This window comes from Schistocerca piceifrons, chromosome 1, assembly GCF_021461385.2.
Source record: "Schistocerca piceifrons isolate TAMUIC-IGC-003096 chromosome 1, iqSchPice1.1, whole genome shotgun sequence".
Lineage (NCBI taxonomy): Eukaryota > Metazoa > Arthropoda > Insecta > Orthoptera > Acrididae > Schistocerca > Schistocerca piceifrons.
In genome coordinates this window covers 20,393,039-20,406,653 of record NC_060138.1, presented here as the reverse complement: position 1 = coordinate 20,406,653, position 13,615 = coordinate 20,393,039, and the positions used below count along the sequence as shown (strand labels likewise).

The following is a 13,615-nucleotide window of genomic DNA, read 5'->3' as shown; positions in this document are numbered from 1 at the left end:
GAGACACTTAAAGTAGTAAAGGAGTTTCGCTATTTAGGGAGTAAAATAACTGATGATGGTCGAAGTAGAGAGGATATCCAATGTAGACTGGCAATGGCAAGGAAAGCGTTTCTGAAGAAGAGAAATTTGTTAACATCGAGTATAGATTTAAGTGTCAGGAAGTCATTTCTGAAAGTATTTGTATGGACTGTAGCTATGTATGGAAGTGAAACATGGACGGTAAATAGTTTGGACAAGAAGAGAATAGAAGCTTTCGAAATGTGGTGCTACAGAAGAATGCTGAAGATTAGATGGGTAGATCACATAACTAATGAGGAAGTATTGAATAGGATTGGGGAGAGGAGAAGTTTGTGGTACAACTTGACCAGAAGAAGGGATCGGTTGGTAGGACATGTTCTGAGGCATCAAGGGATCACCAATTTAGTATTGGAGGGCAGTGTGGAGGGTAAAAATCGTAGGGGGAGACCAAGAGATGAATACACTAAGCAGATTCAGAAGGATGTAGGTTGCAGTAGGTACTGGGAGATGAAGAAGCTTGCACGGGATAGAGTAGCATGGAGAGCTGCATCAAACCAGTCTCAGGACTGAAGACCACAACAACAACAAGGTTCAAGACGTTTTAGTTCCCTCCATTTACATTTTTCATAATCCTCCTTTTCTTTCTGTTCTTTGAGAAATTTCCTCCTCTGAGCCTCAGACAAGGATTTGATCTTGACCTGGTCCAACTTTTCATGAACAGTTTTCACTTGGAATAGTACATTACCCTATCCAATTGTGAAAACAACTTCCATCGGTTACATTCCCCGTGTTTGAGGTCACAGCAAATCCTCAGTTTTGGTTTTGTTTTCCATGTTCTCCAGTTTGGTTCGATGAGAATTGGGGATCTATTCACTCGACACTATGGAACCCCATGCAGTGCAAGGCAAATTACTCAGGGAGGTCACCTGTTGTCTCTGAGGCATCTTTAATCACACATCTTCCCTTGTGCCACACACCCCTCAGCATACAGTGCATCGTACCTTCGGTTGGGTATCTGATGGATTGGGGAAGGAAATGGGAGTGGATAAGGAAAAGATGGGGCATTGTGGGACACTTTTAATCTGATTCATCCCCTGAAGCCTGTCCAGCAGAGGAGACCCTGCCAGCAGCTGTGGTACAGCTCAGCTTCATGTGAACATGCAAAACGTCTCCACCCACATGCTAAGTACTTCAGTTTTGTGGGGTGTGATGATAATCTGAAGATAATCTAGTGCGGAGCTCTGAGTGTGGTGACTCAAAAAGACTCGCAGACCAATCACAACTGCGGGCAGTGAGGTAGTGTGAATTCAGCATCCTGTGGATGGTATGTGTAGCACTATGTGGTGGCATTTGGTGAGCCCTCTCTAGCAGCGGCACATGACAGACAATTTGAATGTTTCTTATGTGAAGATGAAAGTGCAAGTGTCGTGCCGAGTGCAGTCAATGAAGACACTGTTTGTACCGCTGTTTGCGGAGTACGGGTAACTCGGTCGGTCAGTAGTTGCATGCAAAAGGCAAATTTCTGGGTTCGAGTTCTGGTCCAGCACATAGTTTTAATCTGCCAGGAAATTTCATATTCGTGCTTACTCCACTGAAGCGTGGAAAATTAATTCTAGAAATGAACCCCAGTGCTGTGGCTAAACCACATCTTCACAGTATCCTTTCATCTACAAGTGCTAGTCCCACAAGTTATGCAGGGGAACTTCTGTGAAGTTTCTGAGTTCAGAGAAGAGGTACTAGTCGAAGTAAAGCTGTGAGATGAATCAGGGATTGTGCTCGGGTAGGTCAGTTGGTGAATGCTTGCCTGTGAAAGACAAAGGACCTGGGTTTGAGTCCCGTCCATCACACAGTTGTAATCTGTCAGGAGGTTTCAAACATGGTTTGGTACAAAATTACCCATTGGAAATGACACTGTAAAAAAGAAAAATTGAACAAAATTTATGACAATCAAATTCCTGAAGAACCTCAAGTGGGACATGCCTGTAGACTCCTTACTTGTAAGCTATCTAAAATGTATTTGCTCATGGATCTCTTACGGATTGTGTTTTCCAGCTGGTACATGTTTGCAGAACACTCAAGGCATGGCAGCCAGTTCTTATTTTAGCATTTATCTGACCAATTTGTTCACTCCATTTCAGATAATCATGTAGCCATAGGCCCAGCATTTTGAATCCTGTACTAGTTCCAGTTGGTTGCTTATTAACTGTTCCAGTACGTTGAGATGGATTTGTATTTTTTGTGGTGTAGAAGTTCTTGGATACAGTCTTGTTTCTGTTGGTGGGTAGTCTGTGGTTTATAGCTCAGTTGCCGAGTTGTTCAGTAGCCAAGTTCACTGCTTTCTGTACTGCTATAGTGTTGTCGCCTTTGAGGAGTAAAGTTATGTCATGAAGTGACCTACTGTTATAACTCTTGCAAATCACTGTGTTGTGCTGCACCTTAAGACCAACTTAAGGTTTACTAAAGTCTTTGGAGTCAAGAGGATATAGTGTGTCTCCCCTTTGACTGAAATGCTTGATTTTATCAGGTGAAGTAATCAGAGGAAGTTCAAGGTTGAAATAGACTCAACAGACTTTGGTTATCTCAATTTCATTTGAGTAAAGAATCTACATTAATGTATAGTTTTCATAGCTTCAGAGAAACTCTAATATATATGTAGTACTTCTTCAGAAGAGGCACAATGTCTTTTCCCTAGATTATATTCCTTGACTTCTTGAAGCAATCAAATTTTGTTACTGAAGTGTTTTCTGTGTAGACCGCTTCTGTTCTATCTCAAATTAAACTCTAAATTTTAACAGGGATATAAGGACTTGTTGACACTCATTTTGAATACAAAACAGAAAATCTCAGTGATTGAGAGTTAGTCATTTGTTTCAGTCGTCTACAGAATGCTTACTGTTTTAAACCGGGTATTGGAGATGTCTGTACTTACCATCTGTCTGTAGGTTGAGTTCCCATCACATATCATGAGTTCAGTATCAGCTTAATTCTCGTCGTCTCCTTCAGTGACACACACACACACACACACACACACACACACACACACACACACACACTCTCTCTCTCTCTCTCTCTCTCTCTCTCTCTCTCTCTCTCTCTCTCTCTTCTTGCCTCTTGGATTAGTCTAACTTTTATAGTACAAGTACGCTAAACTAATTACATCAGCATCAATCGTGGTAGTGTGTGACAATCCTTGCGTCACTGGTCTCAGAGAAATTTCCTACTTGCAGGGTAGCCAGTTCTAAGATGTTGTTATGTGGAGTTAAAGTTCAGTTTCTCTTGACGGTCCAAGTGATTCCTGTTTTCTTATCAGCTCCAGCTTCATCTTACTTGTGACTTTTTTTTAATTTTTTTAAATTTATTTCCTTGGCAAATTGAATGTTCAAACAAATTTTTTGCTTGCAGCCACTTGTTGTGTAATTCATCCCATAATATTTTGATTGTGTACCTGCCAGTCATCTTCAGGTGAGCCATTGAAGACTGACAAAGTCCTGCTGCGATCTGCAGTGCGAGTATTCTGTATGTGTATCAGTATCAAGTTGGCAGGCAGACCTCACTTCGAGGCAGCAGTGCCCGTACTGGTGGAGCTGTGCAACTCAGCTGTCTTCTGCATTACAACTCACCATAGCCATTGGTGCACTCTGTTGTCTTCAGGTAGAGCAAATTGTGGAGATGATGGAGTTCCATACATTGTCCAACTGGTAGCTACTATCACAGCTCATTAGCTTTTCCGCCAGGTGTATTTCCACGGAATCTTTAATGATGGAATCCCAAAAAAGATGTTTGTGTGGTCAGAATCATAGTTCTGTCATACCCCATTGAATGTCTGGTGGTAATATAGTGTTTGGCAATAGCAGACTTGCTTGGTGGCAAAAGGCAAATGCAATGTTGATATTCAATGCAGCATTCTTTTACAGTGTGTGCAGTCTGTCAACATCGACAAGGTATTTTGTGAATTCCAGCCTTCCACGTTAATATGTCGTCCTTTACTGATCCTGAAAGGTCTGCAGTCTCAGATGGTGGATGGAAAAATCACTTTCACCTTGAAACTTCCTAGCAGATTAAAACTGTGTGCCGGACTGAGACTCGAACTCCGGACCTTCTGCAAGGTTTGTAGGAGAGCTTCTGTTAAGTTTGGAAGGTAGGAGACAAGGTACTGGCAGAAATAAAGCTGTGAGGACGGGGCGTGAGTCATGCTTCGGTAGCTCAGATGGTAGAGCACTTGCCCACAGAAGGCCAGGAAGTTTCGTATCAGCGCACACTCCGCTGCAGAGTGAAAATCTCATTCTGCACTTTCACCTTGCATTTACAGATAATTCTTGGTATTTTAAATGAAATGTTGTCCATAAAAGCAAGAAAAGCTAAAGATTTTGCTGGCTCTTTATTCACTTCCTGGTTCTTGCTTTTAACTGTCAGTGCACCATTAATCTACTGAGTGGAATATCCATTTTTTTTCGAACACTGTCTTTAGGTGGGCAATCTATTTAGGCAAACTGTCTATCCTGAGACTGTGTGAGCTCTGTGTACGGGAGTTGTAAGCACACTCACAGTTTGGGATTGGTGATGTCAATTTGACACTTGCAAATACAGATCAGTGTGAGTGGGCTTACTATAAACTGAATGCCCCAGAGAGCCCTAACCGAGACATCCAAAAAAGGCAGATAACCACCTATCTCTGTTTCCTTAATGAAGCAAATGTTGTTATGAATAGAGTTGAGGTGGTGAAGAAACTCCATCAATTTATCTCATCCATGAGACCAACTTTGAAAGTATTGTCCACATACCTCCAGAATACAGTTAGTTTAAGAGTAGCTAATTCAAGTGCTCTCCCCTTGAAATCCCCCCTAAAAATATTGGCCACCAGCGGAGACAAAGAGCTGCTTATGGCGATGCCTTCAATCTGTTTAAAATATTCTTGGTTGAACATAAAATGGTTTGAGATTAGAGCGTGCTGGAACAGGGCAGTGATGTCCACGTGAAACTTTTTACCAATTAGTGCCAAAGCGTCTGTGAGTTGGCCTTTGTAAAAAGTGATACCACATCAAAGCTAAGCAAAGTGTCAGAACTGTTTAGATGGAGACCACCCAAGTCTGTTGATAAAGTCAGCCGAGTTACAGATATGACGTGAGCATGTGCCCACGAGTGGTCTCAGCAAAGATGTGAAATGTTTGGCTAAACCATATGTAGGAACTCTAGTGTTGCTCAATATTGGGAATATTGAATTTTTTGAAGACCATACAGTCTTAGTGGCACACAACTGTGCGATATTAATCTCTTGATGATGTCTTGAGGTAAAGAGGATGAATTTAGATCTGCAGAAATTTTCTGTTGCACACATGTTGTTGGGTTTTAATCAGTCCTCCTATAGGTAGAGTCACTTAGCTTATCATTATACACACTGTGAAGTAACAAAACTTTTGCATTACATTAACAAGCCTTCAGTACCATTACACCAGGGCCTTCTCATAGATTTTGTAGTGCAGTCCTTTCTGCAGAGGTTAAGTTACTACACTGAGGCAGAGCTTTCAAAAGAACATGGAAAGTTTCCTTTCTTATTTATTTTGCAGTATACGAAGGAAGGTCTCATACAGTCTCTTCAACACCACTCACAATATGTATTAATGGTTGTACTCAAGGTGTAGGTGCAAAATTGAGTACCTTGCTTAATACAGAGATCATCGTGTCATCAAAATTTTTCTCCGTGAAATTAACCATGGAACGCCACGCAGTTACCTCTTGTGGCGACAGTTGCTGTGATGTCAACTGAAAACTTGCATGTAAGGTCTTTTGTGATATTTTTTTGTTTTTTGTTTTGTTTTGCTACCTGTTTAACGTTTTGGTAATAAAATTATCGTATGTTACTTTCCGATCTTGCCTCATGCGTTGCAGGATGGAGCAACTCTTTGTCAGTCTTCAATGCTTCACAGGAAGATGACAGGCAGGTGCCCAGTTGAGATATTGTGTGATGAAATAAATGAACTAGAAATTTGTTTGAACATTCAATTCACTGGGAAAATTTTAAAATTCACATCAGATGCCTTTATATGGAGAAGATGGCCTCGTGTGTTTGAAGTTTCGATAGAGTGGTAAGAGAGCAAAACTGTTAAGTTCTCTAACTTTTTTATTGAGATATTGGCACCATGACATAATACAAAAATTTGCCAAAGTGATGCATTTTTAGTAAGAATGCCGCTGCATGAAAGATTACTGATAAGGCTAGTCATACTATACAAGACAAAAAACATTTCAGAAGAATTGTACAAATTATACTTAAAGGTTGCATCACATCTTTCTCCTATATCATGGGATTGGGTTGATGGAATGACTTCAGCCAAATTCGATCGGATCAATAAGGACGCAAGTTTTTGGCATATGTAAAAATTTGATCACTTGTTGCCACAGCATTCATCGCCACAGGAGTTTAATGAATGACATTCCGTTGTCAATTTCACGAAGAAAAATTTGGATGATGCGATTCTGTCTGTATAAACTGAGGGACTCAATTTTGCATCTACACTCCTGGAAATTGAAATAAGAACACCGTGAATTCATTGTCCCAGGAAGGGGAAACTTTATTGACACATTCCTGGGGTCAGATACATCACATGATCACACTGACAGAACCACAGGCACATAGACACAGGCAACAGAGCATGCACAATGTCGGCACTAGTACAGTGTATATCCACCTTTCGCAGCAATGCAGGCTGCTATTCTCCCATGGAGACGATCGTAGAGATGCTGGATGTAGTCCTGTGGAACGGCTTGCCATGCCATTTCCACCTGGCGCCTCAGTTGGACCAGCGTTCGTGCTGGACGTGCAGACCGCGTGAGACGACGCTTCATCCAGTCCCAAACATGCTCAATGGGGGACAGATCCGGAGATCTTGCTGGCCAGGGTAGTTGACTTACACCTTCTAGAGCACGTTGGGTGGCACGGGATACATGCGGACGTGCATTGTCCTGTTGGAACAGCAAGTTCCCTTGCCAGTCTAGGAATGGTAGAACGATGGGTTCGATGACGGTTTGGATGTACCGTGCACTATTCAGTGTCCCCTCGACGATCACCAGTGGTGTACGGCCAGTGTAGGAGATCGCTCCCCACACCATGATGCCGGGTGTTGGCCCTGTGTGCCTCGGTCGTATGCAGTCCTGATTGTGGCGCTCACCTGCACGGCGCCAAACACGCATACGACCATCATTGGCACCAAGGCAGAAGCGACTCTCATCGCTGAAGACGACACGTCTCCATTCGTCCCTCCATTCACGCCTGTCGCGACACCACTGGAGGCGGGCTGCACGATGTTGGGGCGTAAGCGGAAGACGGCCTAACGGTGTGTGGGACCGTAGCCCAGCTTCATGGAGACGGTTGCGAATGGTCCTCTCCGATACCCCAGGAGCAACAGTGTCCCTAATTTGCTGGGAAGTGGCGGTGCGGTCCCCTACGGCACTGCGTAGGATCCTACGGTCTTGGCGTGCATCCGTGCGTCGCTGCGGTCCGGTCCCAGGTCGACGGGCATGTGCACCTTCCGCCGATCACTGGTGACAACATCGATGTACTGTGGAGACCTCACGCCCCACGTGTTGAGCAATTCGGCGGTATGTCCACCCGGCCTCCCACATGCCCGCTATACGCCCTCGCTCAAAGTCCATCAACTGCACATACGGTTCACGTCCACGCTGTCGCGGCATGCTACCAGTGTTAAAGACTGCGATGGAGCTCCGTATGCCACGGCAAACTGGCTGACACTGACGGCGGCGGTGCACAAATGCTGCGCAGCTAGCGCCATTCGACGGCCAACACCGTGGTTCCTGGTGTGTCCGTTGTGCCGTGCGTGTGATCATTGCTTGTACAGCCCTCTCGCAGTGTCCGGAGCAAGTATGGTGGGTCTGACACACCGGTGTCAATGTGTTCTTTTTTCCATTTCCAGGAGTGTATATCTAGAGCACTATCTTTAATAAAATTTGTGAGTGTTGTTCAAGAAGCTGTACAATGCCTATCTTTGTATGCTGCAGAAGAACTAAGGTGGGAAACTGGGCTCCTTTGAAAGCTCCTCCTCAGTGTCATAACTAGCCTCTGCAGATGGAGCTGCATTACAAAATCTATGAGAAGACCCTCGTGTAGTGGTACTGGAAGCTGATAAAGGTAATGTAAGTGTTTTGTTACTTTGTAGTGCATATGATGATAAGATAAATTGTCTGCTAAGTGACTCTACCTATAGGAGGATTGATTACGACCCTACAGGACTCGTGCAATTGAATAGTTCTGCATTACAGAATTTCTCCTCGTGATGTCGAGTTCATCACGAGGTTAAGACCAAACGGTGTGTGTAGCACAAAGACTGTATGGCCCTCCAAAAATTCATAACGCTTGCTCTGTTATGTCCAACAGTAAGCAACATTGCTGCTCCTACATATGATTTAGCTGAGAGACTTGCATCTTTGCTGAGGCCATTGGTGTGCAATTGCTCAGGTCATGTCCGTAACTCAGCTGACTTTACCAATAGGCTGGGGACTCTCCATCTAAACAGTTCTGACAGTATGGTTAGCATTGATGTGGCAACACATGTAACAAAAGTCCCTCTCACAGATTCTTTGGCACTAGGTGGTAAAAAGTTTCAAGTGCATCACTGCTTTGTTTTGGGATGCTCTATCCTCAACCAATTTTATGTTCAACCACGAATATTTTGAACAGGCTGATGGCATTGCCATGGGCAGCCCTTTATCACTCTTGGTGGCCACTGTTTTTATGGAGGATTTCTTGGGGAGAGTGCTTGAATCAGTTGCTATTAAGCTAAGTGTATTTTGGAGGTTTGTGGATGATACTTCCATAGTGTGGCCTCATAGAGAAGATAAAATCATGTATAGACAGGGACGTACACCAATAAAAAGAATACACATAGCATCTACCGTGCGAGGTGACGCAGTGGCTTGCATCTGGGAGGATGATGGTTCAGACCCGTGTCTGGCCGTACTGATTTACGTTTTCCGTGATTTCCCTAAATCACTTCAGGCATATGCCTGGATGGTTCCTTAGAAAGGCCATGGCCGATTTCTTCCCCATCCTTCCCTAATCCGACGGGACCAATGACTTCACTGTTTGGTCCTCTCTCCCAAATCAACCAGCTAAGCTACCAACCACATAGCATGTAATTAATAAATGAAACTCTGTATTAGTTTAAATCTTGCCAAAATTATTTAATGACAAGAAGAATCAACAAACACTAAGAAATTACATAACATGATAACAAAGATAAAAAATAACATCCACCAGAGAAACATCTCATGCACTCTGACATCACGTTGTGCAAGTGGACAGAAAAAATTGTGACCAGCACACAGAAAACCCCTCCCCCCTCCTCCCCATTGTTCCTTAAAGTGCAGAAGCCGTGGAAGGTCTTGATACTCAGATGTAATCAAACGGAAAGCTCTTGTGTGTGTCAGGTGTCAAGGGAGCGATGACAGTGTTGTTTGCAGTGGTGATGCACCTGTTATTTGTTGTTGCTGCCTCGAACAACATGCTAGGTCAGGTCGTTCACTGTGCCTTGATGCATAAGATGTCTGAGGTCGGCACAGTTAAACCAAAAGCTCTTTTCAAATGCCACTGTATAAAATGTCCACGGTGTGCATGTCTGAACCCAGCACCAGAAAAGTGGCAGTATATGGCAGTTGTAAGGTTGGCTTGGCTGAGTTTGTTTAAAACATTACATGTGAGCAATAATGTAAGTCTTAATTCACACAAACACTTTATGCCCACCGTGGCAGGAAGGTATATATTTGTGCACCCCCCCTCTGCGGGCCCAGGGGTTAGAATAGGCCCAACGTATTCCTGCCTGTCGTAAGAGGCGACTAAAAGGAGTCTCACACATTTCGGCCTTTATGTGGTGGTCCCCTGTAGGGTATGACCTCCTTTTTTCAAAATTTTTCCGAAGAGCAAGCCAATTGGGGAAGGGCGCCTTACATGGTGCATTGTGTCCTTCATGTGCTGAAACCTATCACATCCTCTGTCGATGTGGATCTGCACTTCTGCTGATTCTCCAACTGTTGGACGAGGTCACCCTCCTGGGTGCATATTTTTCCATCAACTGTGCAGTATCGTTTTCTACACTGATGATGATAATGGAATTGTTTGCTTTGTTGCACCTGATATCCAGCGCGGTAGCCAGTCCGTTGTGGTGAGGCTGCCATGTACCCTGTTGGCTGTAGCCCCCTGACAGCACAGGGATCGCTCTGCTGATGCCTGCACCGTTAACTTCCCATGTATGTCAAGGAGTAGATGCCCATCTCCCTGGGACATCAGGACTCCTGGCAATGGCCATCCTGCCAGGTGGCCCTTGCTGTGGCTGGGTGGCATCCGTGGGGAGGGCCCCTGGTCGGAGTGGGTGGCATCAGGGCCGATGGCGTGCGTTGAAGTGTACCACGTCATCACTTGCTGGTGATCAAACACCAGCAGTCTCTAAGCGTTCCAAGTATCAGTACAATGCAAGGAAGTATGATCCTAAATTGTTCCCCTCCCTGGCCACACAATGGGAGGAATGCCAGTTTAAGCATGGCAGTGAACCTTATCACCCAGGACTTCATATGTACGAGAGCTGATAGAGACTCCTCTGTATCGATGAAGCCTCAGTTTTTGTAGAGCATTTCGAGGACAAGTTTGTGGAGGTGGAGGGCTGGTCCAAAATGTGGTCAGGGTTTGATTTGAAAGAAATGGCATCCTCTGCCCAGTCACGGGCATTACTCACTTGTGACAAGCTGGGGGATGTTTCCATTACAATCATGCCTCATAAAAGCTTAAATATGATCTCGAGTATTATATTCCACAGCAACCTTTTTTTGCAGCCGGACGACGAGCTGCGTGCCAGCTTAGAGCGACGAGGAGTTCATTTTGTCAGCCGCGTCCATCAGGGTCTGAGGGCTAATCAGGTTGCCACCGGTGCCTTCATCTTGGCCTTCGAGGGTGACAAATTATCCAAGAAGGTCAGGGTGATGGTCTACTGCTGTGACGTCAAGCCGTTATGAAGTGGTGCTTCAAGTGCTGGAAGTTTGGGCATATGCCTACCCGCTGTACTTCCAGCGTTACATGTTGAGATTGTGGACCGCCATCCCATCCCATTACTCCTTGTGCCTTGCCTCCCATCTGTGTCAACTGCGGAGAGCGTCCTTCCTCTTGCTTACAAGACTGCTGGATTTTACAGCTTACAAGACTGCAGGATTTTACAGCGAGAAAGGAACATCGTGGAATACAAGACCCTGGACTAGCTGACCTACACTGAGGCCTAGAAGAAATTTGAGTGCTTGATCCTGTGGCTATGACCTCCTCTTATGCCTCCACTATGAGAACAGTAGTAGCCTCGTCAGTTCCGCGAGTTCCCGTTGGCTCTCAGAACTCGAAGACTACACCTGCCCCCTTGACGGTGGGCGGCACTTCCCTCTCTGTTGCTCCTGAATCACCTACCTCGAGAGCACTAACCCACGAACCATCGGGGACACCAGTCCTCACCTCTCAGCCGGACAGGCGTACGTCTTCTTCAGCTCCTCTCGCTAGGAAAAGGTCCCTCGCTTCCTGCGTTCCTGCTAGTGGGAAAGATGACACCCGGCAGTGATCGAGGTGCCCAAAAGCAGCTGGTCGTAGGGCTTCACGATCGTCCACAGTCCCGGAGACTGAATCGGAGACGCCCTCCCGGCCAGAGAAACTCGAGAATCAGTGAGAGAAGTCCAGAAAGAAGACCCTCAAGACCGAGAGAATTGCGGTGGCTTCCTCTCCACGGCTGCCTACGAGATCTGCGTCTGAGGATGAGGTGAAGATTCTGGCATCCGCTGAGAACCTAGATCTCGCCAGACCCTCAGACACATTGGATATAGCCTGTTCAGGAAATAAGTTGGCGACAGCAGGTGACCCTGAGGCATAATCTGCCTCCTTGCACGCTTCATGCCTTCCCAGCCTCGTTCTCCAGTGGAATTGCAGCTGTTTTTTTCCACCACCTGGCTAAGGCAACACTTAAGCTTCACACCTGCTTTCTGCATTGCCCTTCAGGAAACCCATTTACAGAAATGCAGACCCTGCCCACAGCGGCTATAGCAGATATTACAAGAACGGTAGTGACTATAATAGAGTGTCAGGTGGAGTTTGTTTCTATGTCCTAAACTAAGTATGTTGTGAACCTGTGCCCCTTCAAACCCCTCTTGTAACTGTGGCTGTCAGGATAAGGACGACGCAGGAAATAACTGTCTGCAAATTCCTCCAGATGGTTCTGTACCCCTGAACGTATTTGCTACACTGATTGATCAGCTCCCTAAACCTTTTCTATTTTTGGGAGATTTTAACGAGCACGGTGAATTGCTGAATGAAAGAAAGCTTTCATATGAGATTGAGGGTGTGTCGAGTCTGCAGGTATTGTATGATCAGTACTCGTGGGTTTGTGGAAAATGTAAAAAATTATTTTATTCTCTATTATCGCCAACTTCACCGTGCCGTGGTTACTCCCTTATCACCAGAAAAACTGCAGAAAGAAATTGATGTAATTAAGACAATAGCATTTAATAACGGCTGTGAACCCTCACTAGTGGAAAACATCCTTAAAGAAAAAACTAAAGAAAGTCACCGCTTTAGGTACTGGTCAAACTAATAATAATGATAAAAAGTACATCTCAATACCAATTTTAGGTAACATATCGTATAGGATTCAGCTTCTGTTAACTAAAAAATACGGCTGCAAGGTTGCTTTCTCCACACACAATAATTTACAAAAAACTTTAATTCATAATCTAAAAGCTTCAAAAGAACCTTTACGTGGCTCAGGGGTGTATAAAATTTCCTGTAATATCCACATCTACATTTATATTCCGCAAGCCTCCCAACGGTGTGTGGCGGAGGGCACTTTACGTGCCACGGTAATACATGTCCAGCATTTTATATTGGACAGACAGGCAGAGCTTTCAACGTAAGAGACAAAGAACATGTTTTAGGCAAAAAAGGCACTAATGTGCACAATTCAACATTTGCAGAACATCTTTCCATAACAGGGCATAACCCTAAAGAATTGAACGAAATGACATTTCTGCATAGAGAAAGAAAGGGAGAAAACTTGATGTCTTGGAAGAACTTGAAATTTTCAGGCACACACCGAATAAAGATGGCATGTTGAATGAACAAGTGCAGTTGAAAAATAGAAATTTTTTTAATGCTTTTAAACCAGTGCTCTCAGTTTTATGATACTTATAATCCAGGTTCTCTCCTCCTTTTCAGAAACATTATTTTACCTCTGTTAAGTTACGCTCATTACTAACACTCCAGATGACCTCTGTGCCCTAGTTATGCAAGCTTTCTTTTCAAATTTTGTGTCATATAATGAACTGATGTTCTTCATTACTTATGTAATTCCAGTCGTATTTAACTCTGATTCTACCTGTGCTACGTAAAACGTAGCGAACTTTGTACTATTTTCTCCCGTTTGAATCTAATTTATAAATGTTACTCAATAATTTGTAAAATTAATTTTTGTTAAAAGCTATATTGGCTATACGTATGATTTATTTCAGAAAATGTGTAATATACAAAACTGCTTTGCTCACGTTACTAGTGGCCCGCTTGTGGCGCGCC

At 44.2% G+C, this 13,615-nt stretch overlaps 1 protein-coding gene across 2 annotated transcripts in view; it reads left to right on the top strand.

Annotated features, from left to right (window-relative positions):
* LOC124785009 (putative FERM domain-containing protein FRMD8P1) overlaps positions 1-13,615 on the top strand; it is a 343,120-nt gene that overhangs the window by 39,745 nt on the left and 289,760 nt on the right. The window contains exon 2 of one of the 2 annotated variants that reach the window (XM_047254144.1): positions 8,032-8,161. The exons of the other annotated variant lie outside the window; for it this stretch is intronic. The gene's annotated coding sequence lies outside the window, so the exon portion shown is untranslated. The remainder of the gene's footprint in view (positions 1-8,031; positions 8,162-13,615) is intronic. 2 annotated transcript variants of the gene reach the window in all.